This window comes from Rhinolophus ferrumequinum, chromosome 22 (genome assembly GCF_004115265.2).
Source record: "Rhinolophus ferrumequinum isolate MPI-CBG mRhiFer1 chromosome 22, mRhiFer1_v1.p, whole genome shotgun sequence".
Taxonomy (NCBI): Eukaryota; Metazoa; Chordata; class Mammalia; order Chiroptera; family Rhinolophidae; genus Rhinolophus; species Rhinolophus ferrumequinum.
This window is the reverse complement of record NC_046305.1, coordinates 44,871,963-44,887,451: the sequence shown is the minus strand read 5'-3', so window position 1 is coordinate 44,887,451 and position 15,489 is coordinate 44,871,963.

Below are 15,489 nucleotides of genomic sequence, written 5' to 3'. Positions count from 1 at the left end.
CAGAAAGAACTAGGTTGTCCAAGTTCTGTCTCACCTGCGGATCTTTACACACGCTATTTGCTCCACCTGGAAAGTTCACCTCCCCTGCCACCTCCCCCGACCCCAAGTCTGCTTCACTCCTATTCATTTTCAGGTGTCAGCTGCACTGCCACCTTTTCCTTATGCCTGACCCCTCCCACCCCTGGCTAGCACAGTGACCTTGCTCCCACTTTCCACACTCAGGTGAATTTTGCTTGTCTGTCTACCTGTATTGTTAAAGCTTTAAAGACATAAATCAGATCCTGTATCTTTACCACCTCACACAGTCCCATCGTACTTGCTCCAATGAACATTTGCTAATTGAATGAACAAACGAACAGAGACCCCTCACCGCTCTCTGGAAGGCCTGCTGTAGCCCTGACCTGTTTCTGTCACATGCAGCTGCCTGAAGAGCGATGACTTAGTAGACAGATGGGCACTAAGGTGGGCCCAGCTCCTCTGTGACCTTTGCAGTCCTGGGTCACTATTGGAGCTCAGCCTCATTAGCTCCCATGTGATTGGTGGACCGGCACCGCCATCGCTAGCTAGGTCGAGCCCTGTAATCCATGCAACAGCTCCCTCCAAGTCTCAAAGTGGCAGGGAAATTAACTGCCACCCGGTCGTCCTCACTGCCTGGGTGACCAAAGCTGTCGACCAGGGTGTCAGATGACCACGGAGTATGGACTCTCCCTGTCCTAGTACAGCCTGGGTGCTCTTTGCCAGACTGCACAGCACATCTGTGATGGCAGCTGAAGCAATTCTCTACCAAATGCATCCAACGTGGGAAAGGCCCTGAGCACTGGAGCTGCGACCATGTTGCTTCCATCTCTTTGAACCAGGACAGTCAGCGGTTTGAGAGATGAGTTCTTGCCTCACACTGCCCGAGATGGATCCTGGTTCCACTGCCAGCTAGTGGAAAGACCTGGGGCAAGTCACGTGAGCTTCTCTTAGGGTTGTTGTGAGGGTTAAGGGAGACCATGGAGGTAAACGAGCTTAGAACAGACTAGGCCTTCGAATAAGTGCTAGCAGCTACTATTTGTACAATAAGAGAGACAAGGCCCGGATGGAATAACCCTCATTCTCTAACTCTCTCCCTTCCCTCCGTCTCCCCTTTAAGCCTTTCCTCTGTGGGGACAGTCTTCCCCTCCCCTAGAATGTTGACAGATTCAGACCCTTCTCTTCTTGCCACGCCATTCCCTCAGGCAAACGTCAGCAAGGCGTTCCCCCCACGGGCATGACGTGTGCACGTGTGCATGTGTGGGAAAGGGACGACGAGCAGACAATGGGTGCTTCAACTCCATTTCAGTTTCTCTCCACAAGCAAATGCTGCAGCCTGCTTTTCCCTGAATGAGCTAAAAGCAAACATCCCTTGCAACAGCAACAATGAATTTTCTTCCAAAGACCACAGCCCAGGATATGTAAGAAGAACATACTCTTCCCATTAACACAGCTCTGACCCTACTCTTTGGGAAGTAATTATCCTGGCCTTATTATGCTCAAAGGCCATTCGCCCATTTCCTGGCCTGGTTTTTATTACAAAGCGCCTTCCGTTAACTGAAAAGGCTCCGCCTGAATCAGAAGACTTAATGGCACCATCTCCTCAGTATAATTTCTCCAATCCCCACATTTCTCTTTTAATAATAGTTGTTTTTCTTTCTGCTTACCCCACTGTCCACTTCCATCTTCCCATTTCGAGGCTCCAGCCCCCCGTGGGAACTCCCACTCAGCCATAGTTTCCAGCCTAAAGGGCACTTCTTGGTCCAAGCTCATTGCAGAGATGACTAACACATCCTCAATCCGAAGATGAATCACTCAGGTTAGCGGCTCCAACCAATATTTTCACGGACACTGTGACCTCGTCGCCCACCCCATCTCAGCCCTGTCCTCCTTGATCTGTGGTTCTCAGCTTCCTCTCTGTCTACCCACCCCATCTGCACTTGTGCCCACACTCCTAGCACCTGGGCGTTGGTTCCATTTATGCTCGGTGCCATTAACAAGACTGTCGTGAGACAAAGCTCAGTCCCCAGTTCTGACTCCAAATCTTCCTACAGCTGAGCAACTCTCCGCCACATCCCAGCACCTCTGCTCTATTGTATTCTGTTGCTACAACCTCTATAAATTTCTTAAACATAAAATAACAACACACATAATTCTTTCCAGGGGAAGAGAACTCCCACCCTTATCTCCCAAGTCTCCAAGAAACTGATGAGAGTTAATTCCACCTAAATCCCAAGCCCCACGCTCCCAGAGGCCATCAATAACCAGGGGCCCATCATGGGCGTTCCAGCTCACCCCACCCCACCCTTCGTCCCAGTTTTATAAGTCTGCTCAGCAACCAGAGCCCTTAAATACAGAAACTAATCTGGGAGGAAAACAACGAGAAGAGTAATAGTGTCTCTGTGGGATTCCAATGGAAGGTCCCACCAGGACTCGTGCTCTGTAAAGAATGGAGAAAGGCACCTGGAAAGAAATGCCTATTAACATTTACCATGCCCCTCGCGGGATGGAAGCTGACCCGCTGCAAAACGGAAATCTGCACCACCGCACAGGAGCCAGCACTCAGGTTCACATCATTTATCCTGCAAACGGAGTTGCTAAGAGGAAGCAATCGCAGGCCTGCTCCCGCAGCTCAGGGCAGCACGCAGAGCTGTACTTCCATTGCTTTGGAGCGGTGCGGCATGGAAAAGGAGAAACAGACAAATAAAGTGGGGAGGTGGAGGGTGGAGAAAGAGCTGGAAAGGCTGAAGAGAGAATCAGAGGACGGAGGACGGGGTAGCCTGGGGGTCCCGAGACAGCCAACCTTGCCGGGAGGGAAACACTGATGTATCGTCTGTTCTTCAAAGATGGGGGACCGGGGACTGGGAGATGGGTAGAGATTCACCTTGAGTCATCCCGTGAGTCAGAGGCAGGAGTCAGAAATAGATATGATGATCCTGTTCCTTGTCACAGATGTCTTTTACATCTTTCACCAGGACTCCCGAGTGGGTAGGGATTCATGCGCTGGTCCATTTGATGACATGTCTGTCCTGTTCCATTCCAAACGGAAGTGATTTAAAGTCAAGAAGGACCAGCAGGACCATCAGACAAACGTCCCTGGCCAAGGCTACCTCTCTATCAGCGTCAAGTACATCTGTGTACCACGCTCCAGGTGGACGAAAAGGGAGCCACATCCTCAACCTGACGAGCGCAGGGGAGGCCTGTATGGCAGGCTCTACAAACTCAGAGACCCAAAGTAACCACCTAGGATGGTCTGAACATAAAAACTCCTAACTAAAAGTGGGTCGTGGTGGGTCGTCACATCCTAGGCCTGTAGCTTCCTTGATAAAAGTCAGTCTTTACCTTAAGTGAGCCTGTCTGTTGCCTCTTTGCATCTAAGACAACATACCTTTGAAATGTCAGTGATCTCCTTTTCCAGAACCCCTCAGGGCACAGTCTGGCACCAGAGCAGAGATCATAGAACCCCGCCTGGTTGTCCCCCGAATACCATCTCTGTTGCAAATGCTAATTATTAACTATCCTGTACCCACCAACATAAAATAAGTGTGTGTCCTTCCATGTTGCTTTTTATCCAATCCCAGAGTTTTCCCCGCTTTGCTTTCTCCCGCCCCCTTAACTACCACCGGTGGATTTCATGTAACCCTCCTTAAGCCTCCTTTGATTCTAAGGTATAAAATAAGCTGCAAAACTGCCATTCTCCGGAGCATTTTTCTCAATCCATTGAGATTTTGCTTCCTAGAAATTGTCATCAGTTTGGCTCAAATAAACTCATAAAAATTCTCTACAGGTTTGGACATTTCTTAGGGTGACATCAGCAAGTACAACTCATTTGTTTTCTACTCCTTCCTTGCCTCGACTGCCTTCTCTCTTCTACATGCCAGACACACCATCCAGGACTTCCAGATCTCATGGACGCTCACGCGCCCCAGAAAGACTTCCTTGATTCGATCAACCCAATTTTTATCTTTTCTCTTGTATTCCCTTAGGGCTTGTGACCAACGAAATGGGTTGCCGTTGTCATCAGAACTCAGATTTAGTTCTGATATTCCCCTCCCCTGTGCTCATGGAAGGTGTTCCTTCCCCAGCCCATTCGTGGTTTTGGACTCATCGTGTGAGGATATTACTGTTTGTTAAATGTAGGTTGTATTCTTTGTTACGGTGAGGCCAACAGATTAGGGGGTAATGGCCCTTGAAAAGACAATTTGTTACTACGCACAGTTTCCAAGAGGATGGAGCGCAGCCACGGGGGCCATGTGGGAAAGCACCGGGTTCAGTCAGGAGAGAGAGTGAATGGGGCAAATGTGGGCAAGACGAGATAGGATAAGCAGGCTAAGTCTCGGCGCGTTCGAATAATTTCAGTGGGCGCTGGGACATAGGGGCTGTCCCGAGTGGCCTGGGACCTGCCCCTGGGATGACTAGGGCAGGGATGGTGGTCCAGTGTGTGCGAGCCTTGTAAGGGCCTGATGAAGCAGGTGGCAGGGGCCTGGGGTATGAGCTCTGGATAGTGTATAGAATGCATGCTTGAAGGAGACTGGTCTGCTCTCTCTAGGCATTAGCTGCCCTGGTGGGGGCAGTTTCTCCAGGGACAGCCAGGGCCCAAGAGATCAAAGCATCGGGATACAGAAACTAGAATGGCATCATGAACCCTATTGCCGTAGGAGCTGCTGCAGCCATCTTGTGACCGCAGGAAAAATCCAGCAGGATGCCCAGGAAGCCACTTCCCGCCCCCTGGACTTGTTGACCTGTCGAGCTAAGCAAGCTTGACGTGTCTCACTCCGATCTCATTTTATGAGACACAGCCCTTCCTGCTTCAGCCACTTTCATTCAACTATTCTGTTACTTGCAGCAAAACACATCCTAATTGATAAGGGCATTCACTCCTTCAGTGTACTTTAAAGGCAAAAATTCTAACTCCAATGGGTTTTGTTGCACGAGAAATGCTTTTTAAAGCATGAGTTGCTTGAAATAAAGTCATTGCAGGAACTATAGAGGCAGTCACCATAACCCATCCCCTTTGTTTAGAGTTTTATATTTTACAACCTGTTGGTTGCTGCCTCCCCACTCCAGAGTCAAACAGGAAGTGAAAAATCAGTGTTCTGAATCCAGCTAAAGAAGGAGGGAGGTGTCTTCTCAAGTGATGTTTCCACTTGGAGATAAGCTTGGACCTCAGGTAGGTGAGAGGGTTGGAAGGGGAGATGTGATGAGAAAAGGCAAAAGTAGTAAAATTCAACTGATATTTGCCTGCAGGATGAAGTAAGTACAGTGGCGGGAACATTTTAGCAGTCAGAAGACAAGCTTTCTTGACTGGGCTTCCCTACTGCCCAGATGTGGGTCCTTTGCCATCACGTTTCTAAGCTTCAGTTTCCTCCATCATGAAAGGAAGGAGTTGGATTAAGTTATCCTGATCACTTCAACGTCTAAAAATTCCATGATTCTAATTACAAAGAGATCATCTCAACTCTCTTTCCGTGAAAATGCCAACCACATACAATCAAGTTATTTATTCGAGACAAAGACCATTACGTGAATTGGAAGAACGGGTTGTAAGTGTTCTGTTTGGCGAGGCCCTCTAGTACTATAAGGAAATAACTTATCAGTGACAGTTTGAATACTATTCTTATGGGTTGCTCGTGTCCCTCTTCCCAACCCCTAGCACCTCAGAACGTGACCTTATTTGGAAATAAGGTCCTTGCAGATGTGATTAGTTAATACCGGAGAGAGGTGAGCCCTTAGTCCAATGATTGGTGTCCTTATAAGAGGAGACAGACACACACAGAGAACACTAGGTAAAGACACAGAGACACACAAGGAGAAGACAGCTGTGTAACAATGGAGGCAGAGAAGGGAGTGATGCATCAACAAGCCCGGGAATACCAGCAAAGCTATTTCCAAGGATTACCAGCAAATACCAGGCTGGTAGAGACAGGAAGGAGCCTCCCCTTGATTTCAGATTTACAGCCTCCGGATCTGTGAGACAATAAATGTCTGTCGTTTTAAGCCACCCACTTGGTGTTACTTTGTTACAGCAGCCTTAGGAAACTGATACAAACATTACCAACAGCTAGTATTTGTTGAATGCTTACCATGTACCAAGAGCTGTGCTAAGTACGGTAGTGCAGACTCTCTTTTACTCGTCACCACAACCTTATGACGTTGATACTACTTTTATCCATGTTTTACAGGTGGGGAATAAAAGGTTTGGGGAGTTAAGTGCATGCCCACAATCACGCAGATAAATAGTGGAGTTGGAGCTTTGAGGTCCAGGACCTTTTGTTGTAAGGGTCTTACATGTTAAGGGTATTTTATATATTGGAGAACTCTTGTAGATAGAGCTTTCTGTAACACTTGAGTTGTTTTGCCTGCTTATGTGTTTATCCACCCAAACTATATATTATAATAAATCACTTCACATTTAACATATCCAAAACACCATATTTCCCTGTAAATAAGACCAGGTCTTATATTAATTTTTGCTCCAAAAGACGCATTAGGGTTTATGTCCAGGGGATGTCATTCTGAAAAATCATGCTAGGGCTTATTTTCCAGGTAGGTCTTCTTCTCGGGGAAACACGGTAGTACTTATCATTTCCCCCTCTAAACCTCTTCTTCAATTTCCCACCAAAATATCTGCATCTCCCGTCTTCCTTCACCCCAATTTTAGCTGGTGGCTCCACGCATTTACTCAGGCCAAACTCCTGAGTCATCGTCAGGTCCTCCACCCACCTGCTCAGGAGCCTCCAGCAGCTCCAATGCAGGACCCCCTCAGGCTGTATATTAAATCTGATCCCTTGTCACTGTCCCACTGCCATTGCCCTCGTTCTAGCCACCGACATCGTTCTTCTGAGCTGGCTGCGCTGGCTTAACTAGTCTCCCCCCTAGGAGCGTCCATTCCTGCTCTCCTGGAGTCCATTCCCCACAAAGCAGCCAAGGTGGGCTTTCGCATTTTAACACAAATCAGACCCGATGACTCTCTGGCTTCAAAGCCTCCAAAGCTTCTCATTATGCTTGGAATAAAATCCAGCGCTCTGTGTTCTGCAAGGCTCAGATGACCTGGCCTCTGCCCCTCCTTGGCCTTACGGACTGTCACTCTCCAGCTGTGCTGCTCCTGTGCCTGGTCCTTAATATTCCTCAATTTGTCCTGTTTTCTTCACCTAACAGGCTCTCCCCGAGAGCTTCCCTTAACCGCCTCTCCCTCATTACTCAGGCCTTCACTATGACCACCATATTTAAAATCATCCTCTTCCCAATCCCACTGCAAATCACTACTCTGCTTTCTTTCCTTTATTCTCTGAAATTAGCACATACATTTCTTTTCTATCAGCTTTCTTCCTTGTTTTTTGCCTTTCTCCAACAGAATTTAAACTCCCTGGAGCAGGGGCTTCCTCTACTTAAGTTCACTGCTTTATTCCAATGGCTAGAACAGTGGCTGGCACATAGTAGGTGCTTCACGAGTGCTGCCTGAACCCGGGGATGAAGCGTTTAGGTTCTCTCTGGATGATCTGTGCTCTGGGTGACTTTCTGTTTTGCTGCTGCGCCCAGCTCAGGCCCAAGCAGGCGTTCACCAAATGCTCGCTGGGTGGATTACCAGAGAACTTTTTCATCTAGAATTTCAGATCTTCTTGAAAATAGAATTTTCTGGGTGGCCCCAGGATTTCACATTCAGAAATCCATCATACAGTGTGCATACATGAGACTCAGAAATGTGTCCTTAATTGTTTTTCTCTAGAGAAAGTCTATGTTCTGTGAGATAAATTCATTCTCCGTACACGTTGGCTTGACCTTGCCCCAAACGTGGGACACTGTTGTCCTAACTAAGCTCTCATTGTCCATATTTTCTGGATTTTTTAATTACTTCCAACACAGAAAACGCATTTGGAGCCTCTTGTCAGTCATTCTGAATCTCTTACCACTCCAAGCTGCTTGGGAAAATGAGTTTTTCTGCCACAGGGGAGATAGAAGAAAACTAAGGACTTAAAAAAAAAAAAAAAAAGTTAAGTCTATTTGATGCTGTTTTCAAATGCGTCTCATCTATTTGTAAGAAATGGAAGTAGACTTGTACTTCTTGAAAACTGATTTCTCCATTGCCCCCAGTTCTCTGCTTTTACTGGCCCCCTGACCTCCAAGCCCCTCCAAACCCACTGGGTGGGCTTCCCAGGTCCAGCAGTGAGAACACACAGCAGTTCCCTGGAAGCCCTAGAACAGTCTTCAGGAAACAGTCAGAGGAGCGGACTCTGAGCTTTGGCTGATGAGCCCCGGGCAGTGACTGCTTTTCCGAGAAGACATAACAGGGGACAAAGTCTCCAGTGCAGCTGTCTGTACCCTGTCCCTGCCCCGCCATCACCAGTCACCCATTCCCTTTCTGGTCTAATTGCTCCAGGCTAGGAAGGAGAAGGAGGCAAGTGATTCAAAGAAAGCTCGCCTCTAAGAGGAAAGCAGCAGTGTCTATTTTGAGCAATATTATCTCTCAGTGAAACTACCCACATTCCTCTTCCTTTGGTAAAAGGCGCTGGGAAAGCAATCCGACGGAGCAATGTCTTTTGGTGAGGGTTCTCGTGGCTGCAAATAACAAAAACCCATGTGCACTAGCTTCAACAGAATTGGAAAATGGATTATATGGGTATAAGAGTGTCTCACAGAACCCAAGAGCAGGGAGAGCACATGGGTCTCAGGAGACACCCAGAGCAGGAGCTGGAAAACCCACAGGAACCAAATCGGCCATTTTCTGTGTTTCTTTCACTCAAGGATCACGTGGACTCTTGTGGACTCATCTCCGCTCCTCTCTGTACTTCTGTTTCAATCTTCTCTCTCTCTCTCTCTCTCTCTCTCTCTCTCTCTCTCTCTGCAGACTGGCTTCTTTCTGCTTCTCTCTACGTGACAGCCATAGTTCAGCTCTCAAGTTTATGTGTTCTCAGTTCAAGCCACTCACAGGAACTCAGTGTCCCGGTCACAGGTTCCACGTTCCCAGGACAAAGAGTCTGATTGGCTCAGCTCGGGTCAAGCACTCATCCATTCCAATCCCCGCCAAGTGAACAGGAACTAACACACAATGGGAAACGACTCCAGGGAGGGGACCGGGCGGGGCAGGGAGGATTCTCAGACAAAGGGTCACGGCCAGCTAAGCAGCAACCCCCCCAATACCTACCCGCTGCGTGGACAGAGAGCCCCTTTTTCTTTTGCCAGTGCTGCTCTTCTGCCCTCTTAACTCCAGCAACCTTGGAGTGTTAAAAATGACTATACTCTGGCGCTTCATTTATGGCTTTTCTTATCTTGAGAAAGTATCGTTGGCTATGAGAACTTTCTGATGAATCTGAGCATTATTTCTTCCAGAGTAGTTTTTTCCTTCTTTCTGAAGGTCTGAACAGCGGTCTCCAAACCCTTAGCTCCTAATTACTCACTCCCAAACATCGGGAACTAAGCTAGTGGTCCTGGGACCAGTTCAGTTAAGGTTAGGAAATAATAATAATAGAACAAAGAAAAAAGAGAAGGTAAAGAAGAAACAGACTCGGAAGCGGAGGAGCGAATGCATAATGAATACTCACGCCCACTGGGCATTGCAGTGGCCTCTGACTCGGTGGCCAATCCATTCCTGAAGTTAGAGACACTGTAACTGTAACTGTGGGATCCACCCACACTCAGGACTGCTGCTCGCCACCAGGGGCCCCCGCAAGTGCTTGGTTTGATTGCACAAAATATTATTGACAATTTTCATTTACACAAATCGCTTTCATTTACACCTAATCACCATGTAGCACAGAGATGACTGCATGTTGATTAACTTTGCCTTCAGATTAATTTCAACCTAACACTCGGCCCATAATTTTCAGGCCTCCTAGTTTATGGTTTTCACAGAATCGATTGTCTACTCAAACTTAACAATAATTACAGGAAATACCATATCCCGGGATACTGGGCTGCAGTACAGATAGCACATGGGTGCTTCCCCAGTCAGCAGAGGGTAATTGGATATTCTGAATTGATCGTAAGGTATCTGGATATCCTTTTTGAAACGGAAAGAATATTAGTGTCATGAAATGTATAGTACGGTCTAGTTGCCTTTTTAAGCTACTAAACAGAGAGGCGGGCGGCAAGATACTGGAGAAGAACACTGGAACTAAAGTCAAAAGCCATGACCAGCCCACTTCCAAAGATTACTAGCTATGATACCTTGGGGAAGTGGAGACGTGGGGTGGTGTATGGGGGACTAATATGCCGAATGTACGAGTATATTACTATTAGTAATAGTACTGCCTGATACTTTAGTGAGGAGTAGTGAGAGTAATGATAATAATACAGAAACAACAGAAACGAGAGAGTTAGCATCTGGTGAGCTCTTGCGATGTGTCCCCCCGTATCACGGTGAAGAACCCTAAGGGACTGCTGCTGTTATCCTTGGTTTTCCAGAAGAGGAAACCAAAGCTCAGAGATGCTAAGTAATTCGACGAAGACCCTGTTGATAATTCATAGGCAGTCTGTCTGGAATCCAGGTCTGTACGGCATCAAAACTCAAGGTCTTTCCAGTTTTTCTAGGCTGTCTCCAAGATTCAATGATCCCTAATCTCCAATAATCTCAGCTTCCTCCTTTGTAAAGTTGGATAATAATATTTTACTTAAAACACAAGCTCTTGATGAGGACTTTGGAAAATGCCAGCAAATATAAATTTGTTAGAGACTTAGAAAGTTTACCTGTTTTCCTAGGGAAAAAGAAAAAAAGTAAGCTTTCTTTCCTTCTGTCCCTCCCTCTGTTTTTCTCCCTTTCTCCCCTTCCATTCTTTATGTCTCTCTCTTTCGTTCTTTCCATCCTGCAACAACTCCACTCTCACCCCCACCCCTGCCTGGTTTGGGGAGGAATTAACCAGGGAGCCCAGGAGAACACGCATTTTAATTAGACATCTATGATTCACTGGGAGACGTCTTTAAGACAGAAGGAAACCTCAAAGTTTCTCACTTGCACGGAGCTGGCTGCACACCCAGCAGGGGCTCACGGCATAGTTGCTAAATGATAGACGAGACTGTTCCTCCAGGTAAGGAATTCACTGGATACACATAAACAATTTCCTTTGATAGGATCATCTTCATGCACCAACCTGGAATTCTCCTAGATGGAGAATGGATGGACATCTGTTCTTGATAGCCTAGATCTGAGTTCCAATTGTGCTACTTTTTTGCTGTGTGGCCTCGGGAAAGTTATTTACCCTTTCTGAGCCTCAATTTTTCTCATCTGTAAAAAGGGGATAGTAATGGAGATGTGTGCATTAAATGAGGTAATAGATACTTTGTAAACAGTGTGCTTGTGATTAATTACAAATATTGGTTGTGATAATAATTCTATATGTTTCCAGTAATGGGGAGAGAACAGAGTGAAAGGCAGTGCTCTGAACCCCTGGAAACTCTCCCTCATGGATCGTATCTACAGAGGGTTCATCGAGATGCTTCTGGGAGGTCCACTTAGAATCGTTTATAATTTTCATTATTTGGAAAAACAAGCACAGATGTCAATTATCAGAACTTGCAGAGCAGATACCTGCCCCTGAGACAGAGGCAGTGACATGGTGGGCAGATGGAGTAAATTCCTGAGGACTGGGCTCTGTAGGGATGGGCGCCGTTTCCCTACAGGCGACTTAACAATGGCTCAGGGAAAGTCACTGAAGAAGGGAGAAGTATGTGTCCACCACGAGCAGTTAGCCATCAGCCACATCCCGCCCCACAAGAATCTCAGTCCTCAACACAGTGGCCTCTATATAGTGTCTTCCTCCCCAGAACCCTCCTGCCCCTGGCCCTCAGGACAAGCTCACATCTCCCACATCCTTTGATACAGCAGTGATGGACCACACTCGAGATGAGAAAGGAGCATGAGCCTCGAGCATGCACTGAGCTGGGTGTCAGAAGACAGGGAATCCATTCAGGTTCTGCCACAAAAATGCTACGTGACACGGGCAGGTCACTTAATCTTCATTTCTTTCTCAGTAAAATGGAGGCGTTAATATTTGTCCTGACTTCCTCACATGGCTGGTATGAAGATCGAATTAAAAACAAAAACAGAAGCAACAAAAAATCATGGGAACAAAAAAATCTGTTCATGCGTTTATTTTTTAATTTTTTTTCATACGTTTATTTTTAGGAGAACAATGAAGCAGTTAAAAGTAATTGGCTAGATGCACACACGGCAACGTCGTTGTAGCTTTAAAAATGTGGCCATGAATAGAAAATGCAAGAAAAATAATGAGCTACATAACACAATACTAAACATACGCTCCCAAAACAATCATATGTGGTTTTGAAAGATTCAACATTAAATTAAAACAGTGACAGGAGTAGGAAACGGAGACAAAATAAATGAATGAATGGATGGATGGCAGGGGTTTTGTATGGACCACATTTACTCCTTTTGTGTGACAAGAGCTGAGGAATTGATTAATCCAACCTCGTGCACTTGAAATGCAAGAAAAAGATGTTTGTTATTATTAAGCATCAGCTTTGTGAAGTCAGAGTACGCACACTACATATTTTCTTCCGTGATGTGGTCTTTCATTTATTTCTTCATTCAATTAACATTTGTTAAACATCTACAGGCCAAATTGCGCCAGGTACTGGGATTACAGAGTTTAGAAACACAGATCCTGTGCTTGCATCCCTTGTTTACAGACAAGGAAACAAGTGACTACGGTGCGGTGTGATAGTATCTGATGGAGGTGAGGGCAAGGAAGCCCAAGGGAGAAGAACCCCACCCAGTCTGGGCTGAGGGAGGAGACTAGGGCAGCACAGGCTGGAAGAGGGGTGCGTGAGTGGTGCTGGAAGGATGATTGGTGTTAATGTGGTGAGGAAGGTGGAGATACAGACTTTAGGTACAGGAAACAGCGAGCTCAGTGGCCATGGGACTTACAGAAGTGAGTAGCTGAGGACACGCTCACACAGAGGCAAGCCCCGGAGAGCAGAGATTGGAGATTCAGGCAGGCCCCTGATCTGAAGAGCCTCTGAGACCAGGGTGGGGAGTCTGGATTTTCCCTAAATGCATGGGAGCCGACGTGGCTTTACACAGGAGAACGTGACACCCAGGTATGTAGTTTTAATAACTACCCTGGACACAGTGTGAAGACTGGGCTAAAGGAGGGAAATCTCAGGGTGGGGAGACCAGTTAGGAGGCTGTAGGAGCCCTTGGGGCCTGAACTAAGGCAGTGGGCATAGGGATGGAAAGAAGAGACCAAGGGTATGAGATAGTAAGAGGAAGAATCCAGGATTACGCGGACTGGTGTCTATTGATCGGTGGGCAGAGATGGGGTGAGAGACGGTCAGGTTTGATGTGCCAGGGTTGATGGCTTCTTGTCAAAAGCCAAGGTGGCTGAGTTTTCTATTCTCCAGAATAGAAAACCCAGAAGAGGGACAGACTTGGGCAAGACAATGAATTTGCTTTTGGAGAGACTGAGTCTAAGATGCAGAAGGTGGTTGTATCCTTCGGTCCCTCACCACAGGGACCTTCCCACAGGGCTGCCCGAATGTCCTCACAACATGGCAGCCAACTTCCCCCCGATGGGCAGTGCACGAGTCGGGCAGAAGCCACAGTATCTTTTATGACCAAGCTTCAGAATCGCACTCTGTCATTTCAGGTATATCCTATTAGTTACACAGTTGTTGCACGGGGGTGTCATGCAGGAGACCCTGCTTGCTGCGCCATTTGTCGTGCGGGGCGGCCTGCGGGGTCTCAGCTCCCGCTCCCCACAGAAGAACGCAGGATATGGTGAGGCCAAAAAGGAACACCCACGGAGCCATAGGTAGGGAAGTCGTACCACTGTAGTCTTTCTGGCAGCTGGGTTGGAGACACAGGAAGCAGGAGCCACACTGTCTGCAACGTGCCGTCCACTTCTCTGCAATCTGCAACCTGCACTCCGCCGTGCTAACTGCAATCCGCGCTTGCTAGCTCAGCCACCACCTTCTTGCTAGCCCCCATTTTTCTGCTAGCGTAGCCAGCAGAAATATATTAGTGGCCAATGGCTCACTGGTTACAGCTGATGGCCAACTAGCCACAGCTGATGGCCATCCAATCACAGTTGATGGCCATTTACTACCCGAGCCAGCACCTTTCCATGTAAGGCAGAGAGCCTGGAAACTGCTTTCTGGGGCTCTGTCCCCACAACAGGTCAGCCCTATTCAGTGTGGGAGGTGACTACACAAAGACATGAATTACCGGGAGGCACGGATCACTGGAGGCCAGTTTGGAGGCTGCCACGCATGTATTCAAAAAGTAGAAACTTGCCGAATAAAGTGAACGGCATCCTTAACATTCTTACGACAAGTACATCGTTAGGCCAGTGGCACAGCAGAGAAGCCATGTTCAATAAAGCTCCCCCACTAGAGACCAAAATCACGTGTTCAGGAGCGCAACTCTGAAGGTCTGACTCCTCCATGAATAAGACTTAGGGAATCTAGAGGAATGATGGGATTGTTTGTGTTTTGCCTCCATTAATGCTATTTTTTGCAACCGAGTATTTTGGTAAACGTTGAGCTGCAGGGAGCTCAGTGTTATGCTACCTGACAAGTACATGGAGTCCGGCTCCTCCCCACTACCAATTAAGGGCAGAACCACGTTTTTTAATGGGCTGAGCTAGAGATGGGCTGTCATCTACCTGTGAAAGTTCAGGAGCCTGACTCGGACACACACTTGGCTGGAAGGAGAGCCTGTTGCATGTAATTCCTGTCCTAGATGCAGACAGCCTTGGCATTTAGGGCCTTCCCACATCAAATCCACACCTTCCTCCTTACCCCACAGCAGAAAATGATTCATTCCCTCTTTTAAAGTTCTATCAACCCTCAAAGTTCAGCTCAAAAGCTCCCTGTCCAGCAAGTCTCCCTCACTCCTCCAGAGCTACTCTTCCACCTCCTCCAGACCAGTGTCCAGGCCTCCAGGCCCCTTCCCCGCTCCCGTGGCCAACCTCCCTCCCTGACCCCCACGTACTGACACAGAGGGAGTTAAAGCAAAACTGAGGAGGAAAGGTGTAGTGTACAGGGTCACACAGGCGATGTATGGACCCCAACAATCTCCATCTCATTCCAATACAGGACAGGCTCCATCAAGTACCACCAGGTCTGCTGTATCTTCGCAGACCTCAGGTGTGTTCAGAAGAAGCCCTTGTCCCTCGTGTCTCTACAAAGTGTGCCTTTAGGACAGGATGATTGCAGAGACACAGAGATTCCCACAAAAGTCATCCAAATTCTGTGTGTTTGCTCAGGCATTTTTCTTTTCCTAAGTAAAAGACCGTACTGTTCACCAGATTATCAAGAAACAAAGAGGCTAAGAATTCTTGTCAGAGAACCCAACTCAGGGCCTGCATGCCAGATGTGGCCCTCTGAGGTTATTGGTTTGGACCGCATAGTGTTTTGGGGGTTTTGGTAACATTTAAAAGTCAGAGGGCTTTACACAAAAATACAGATTTCTAGCTTTAAAAAAGAAAAACAAAACACATTGGAAAATGAGACAACCCC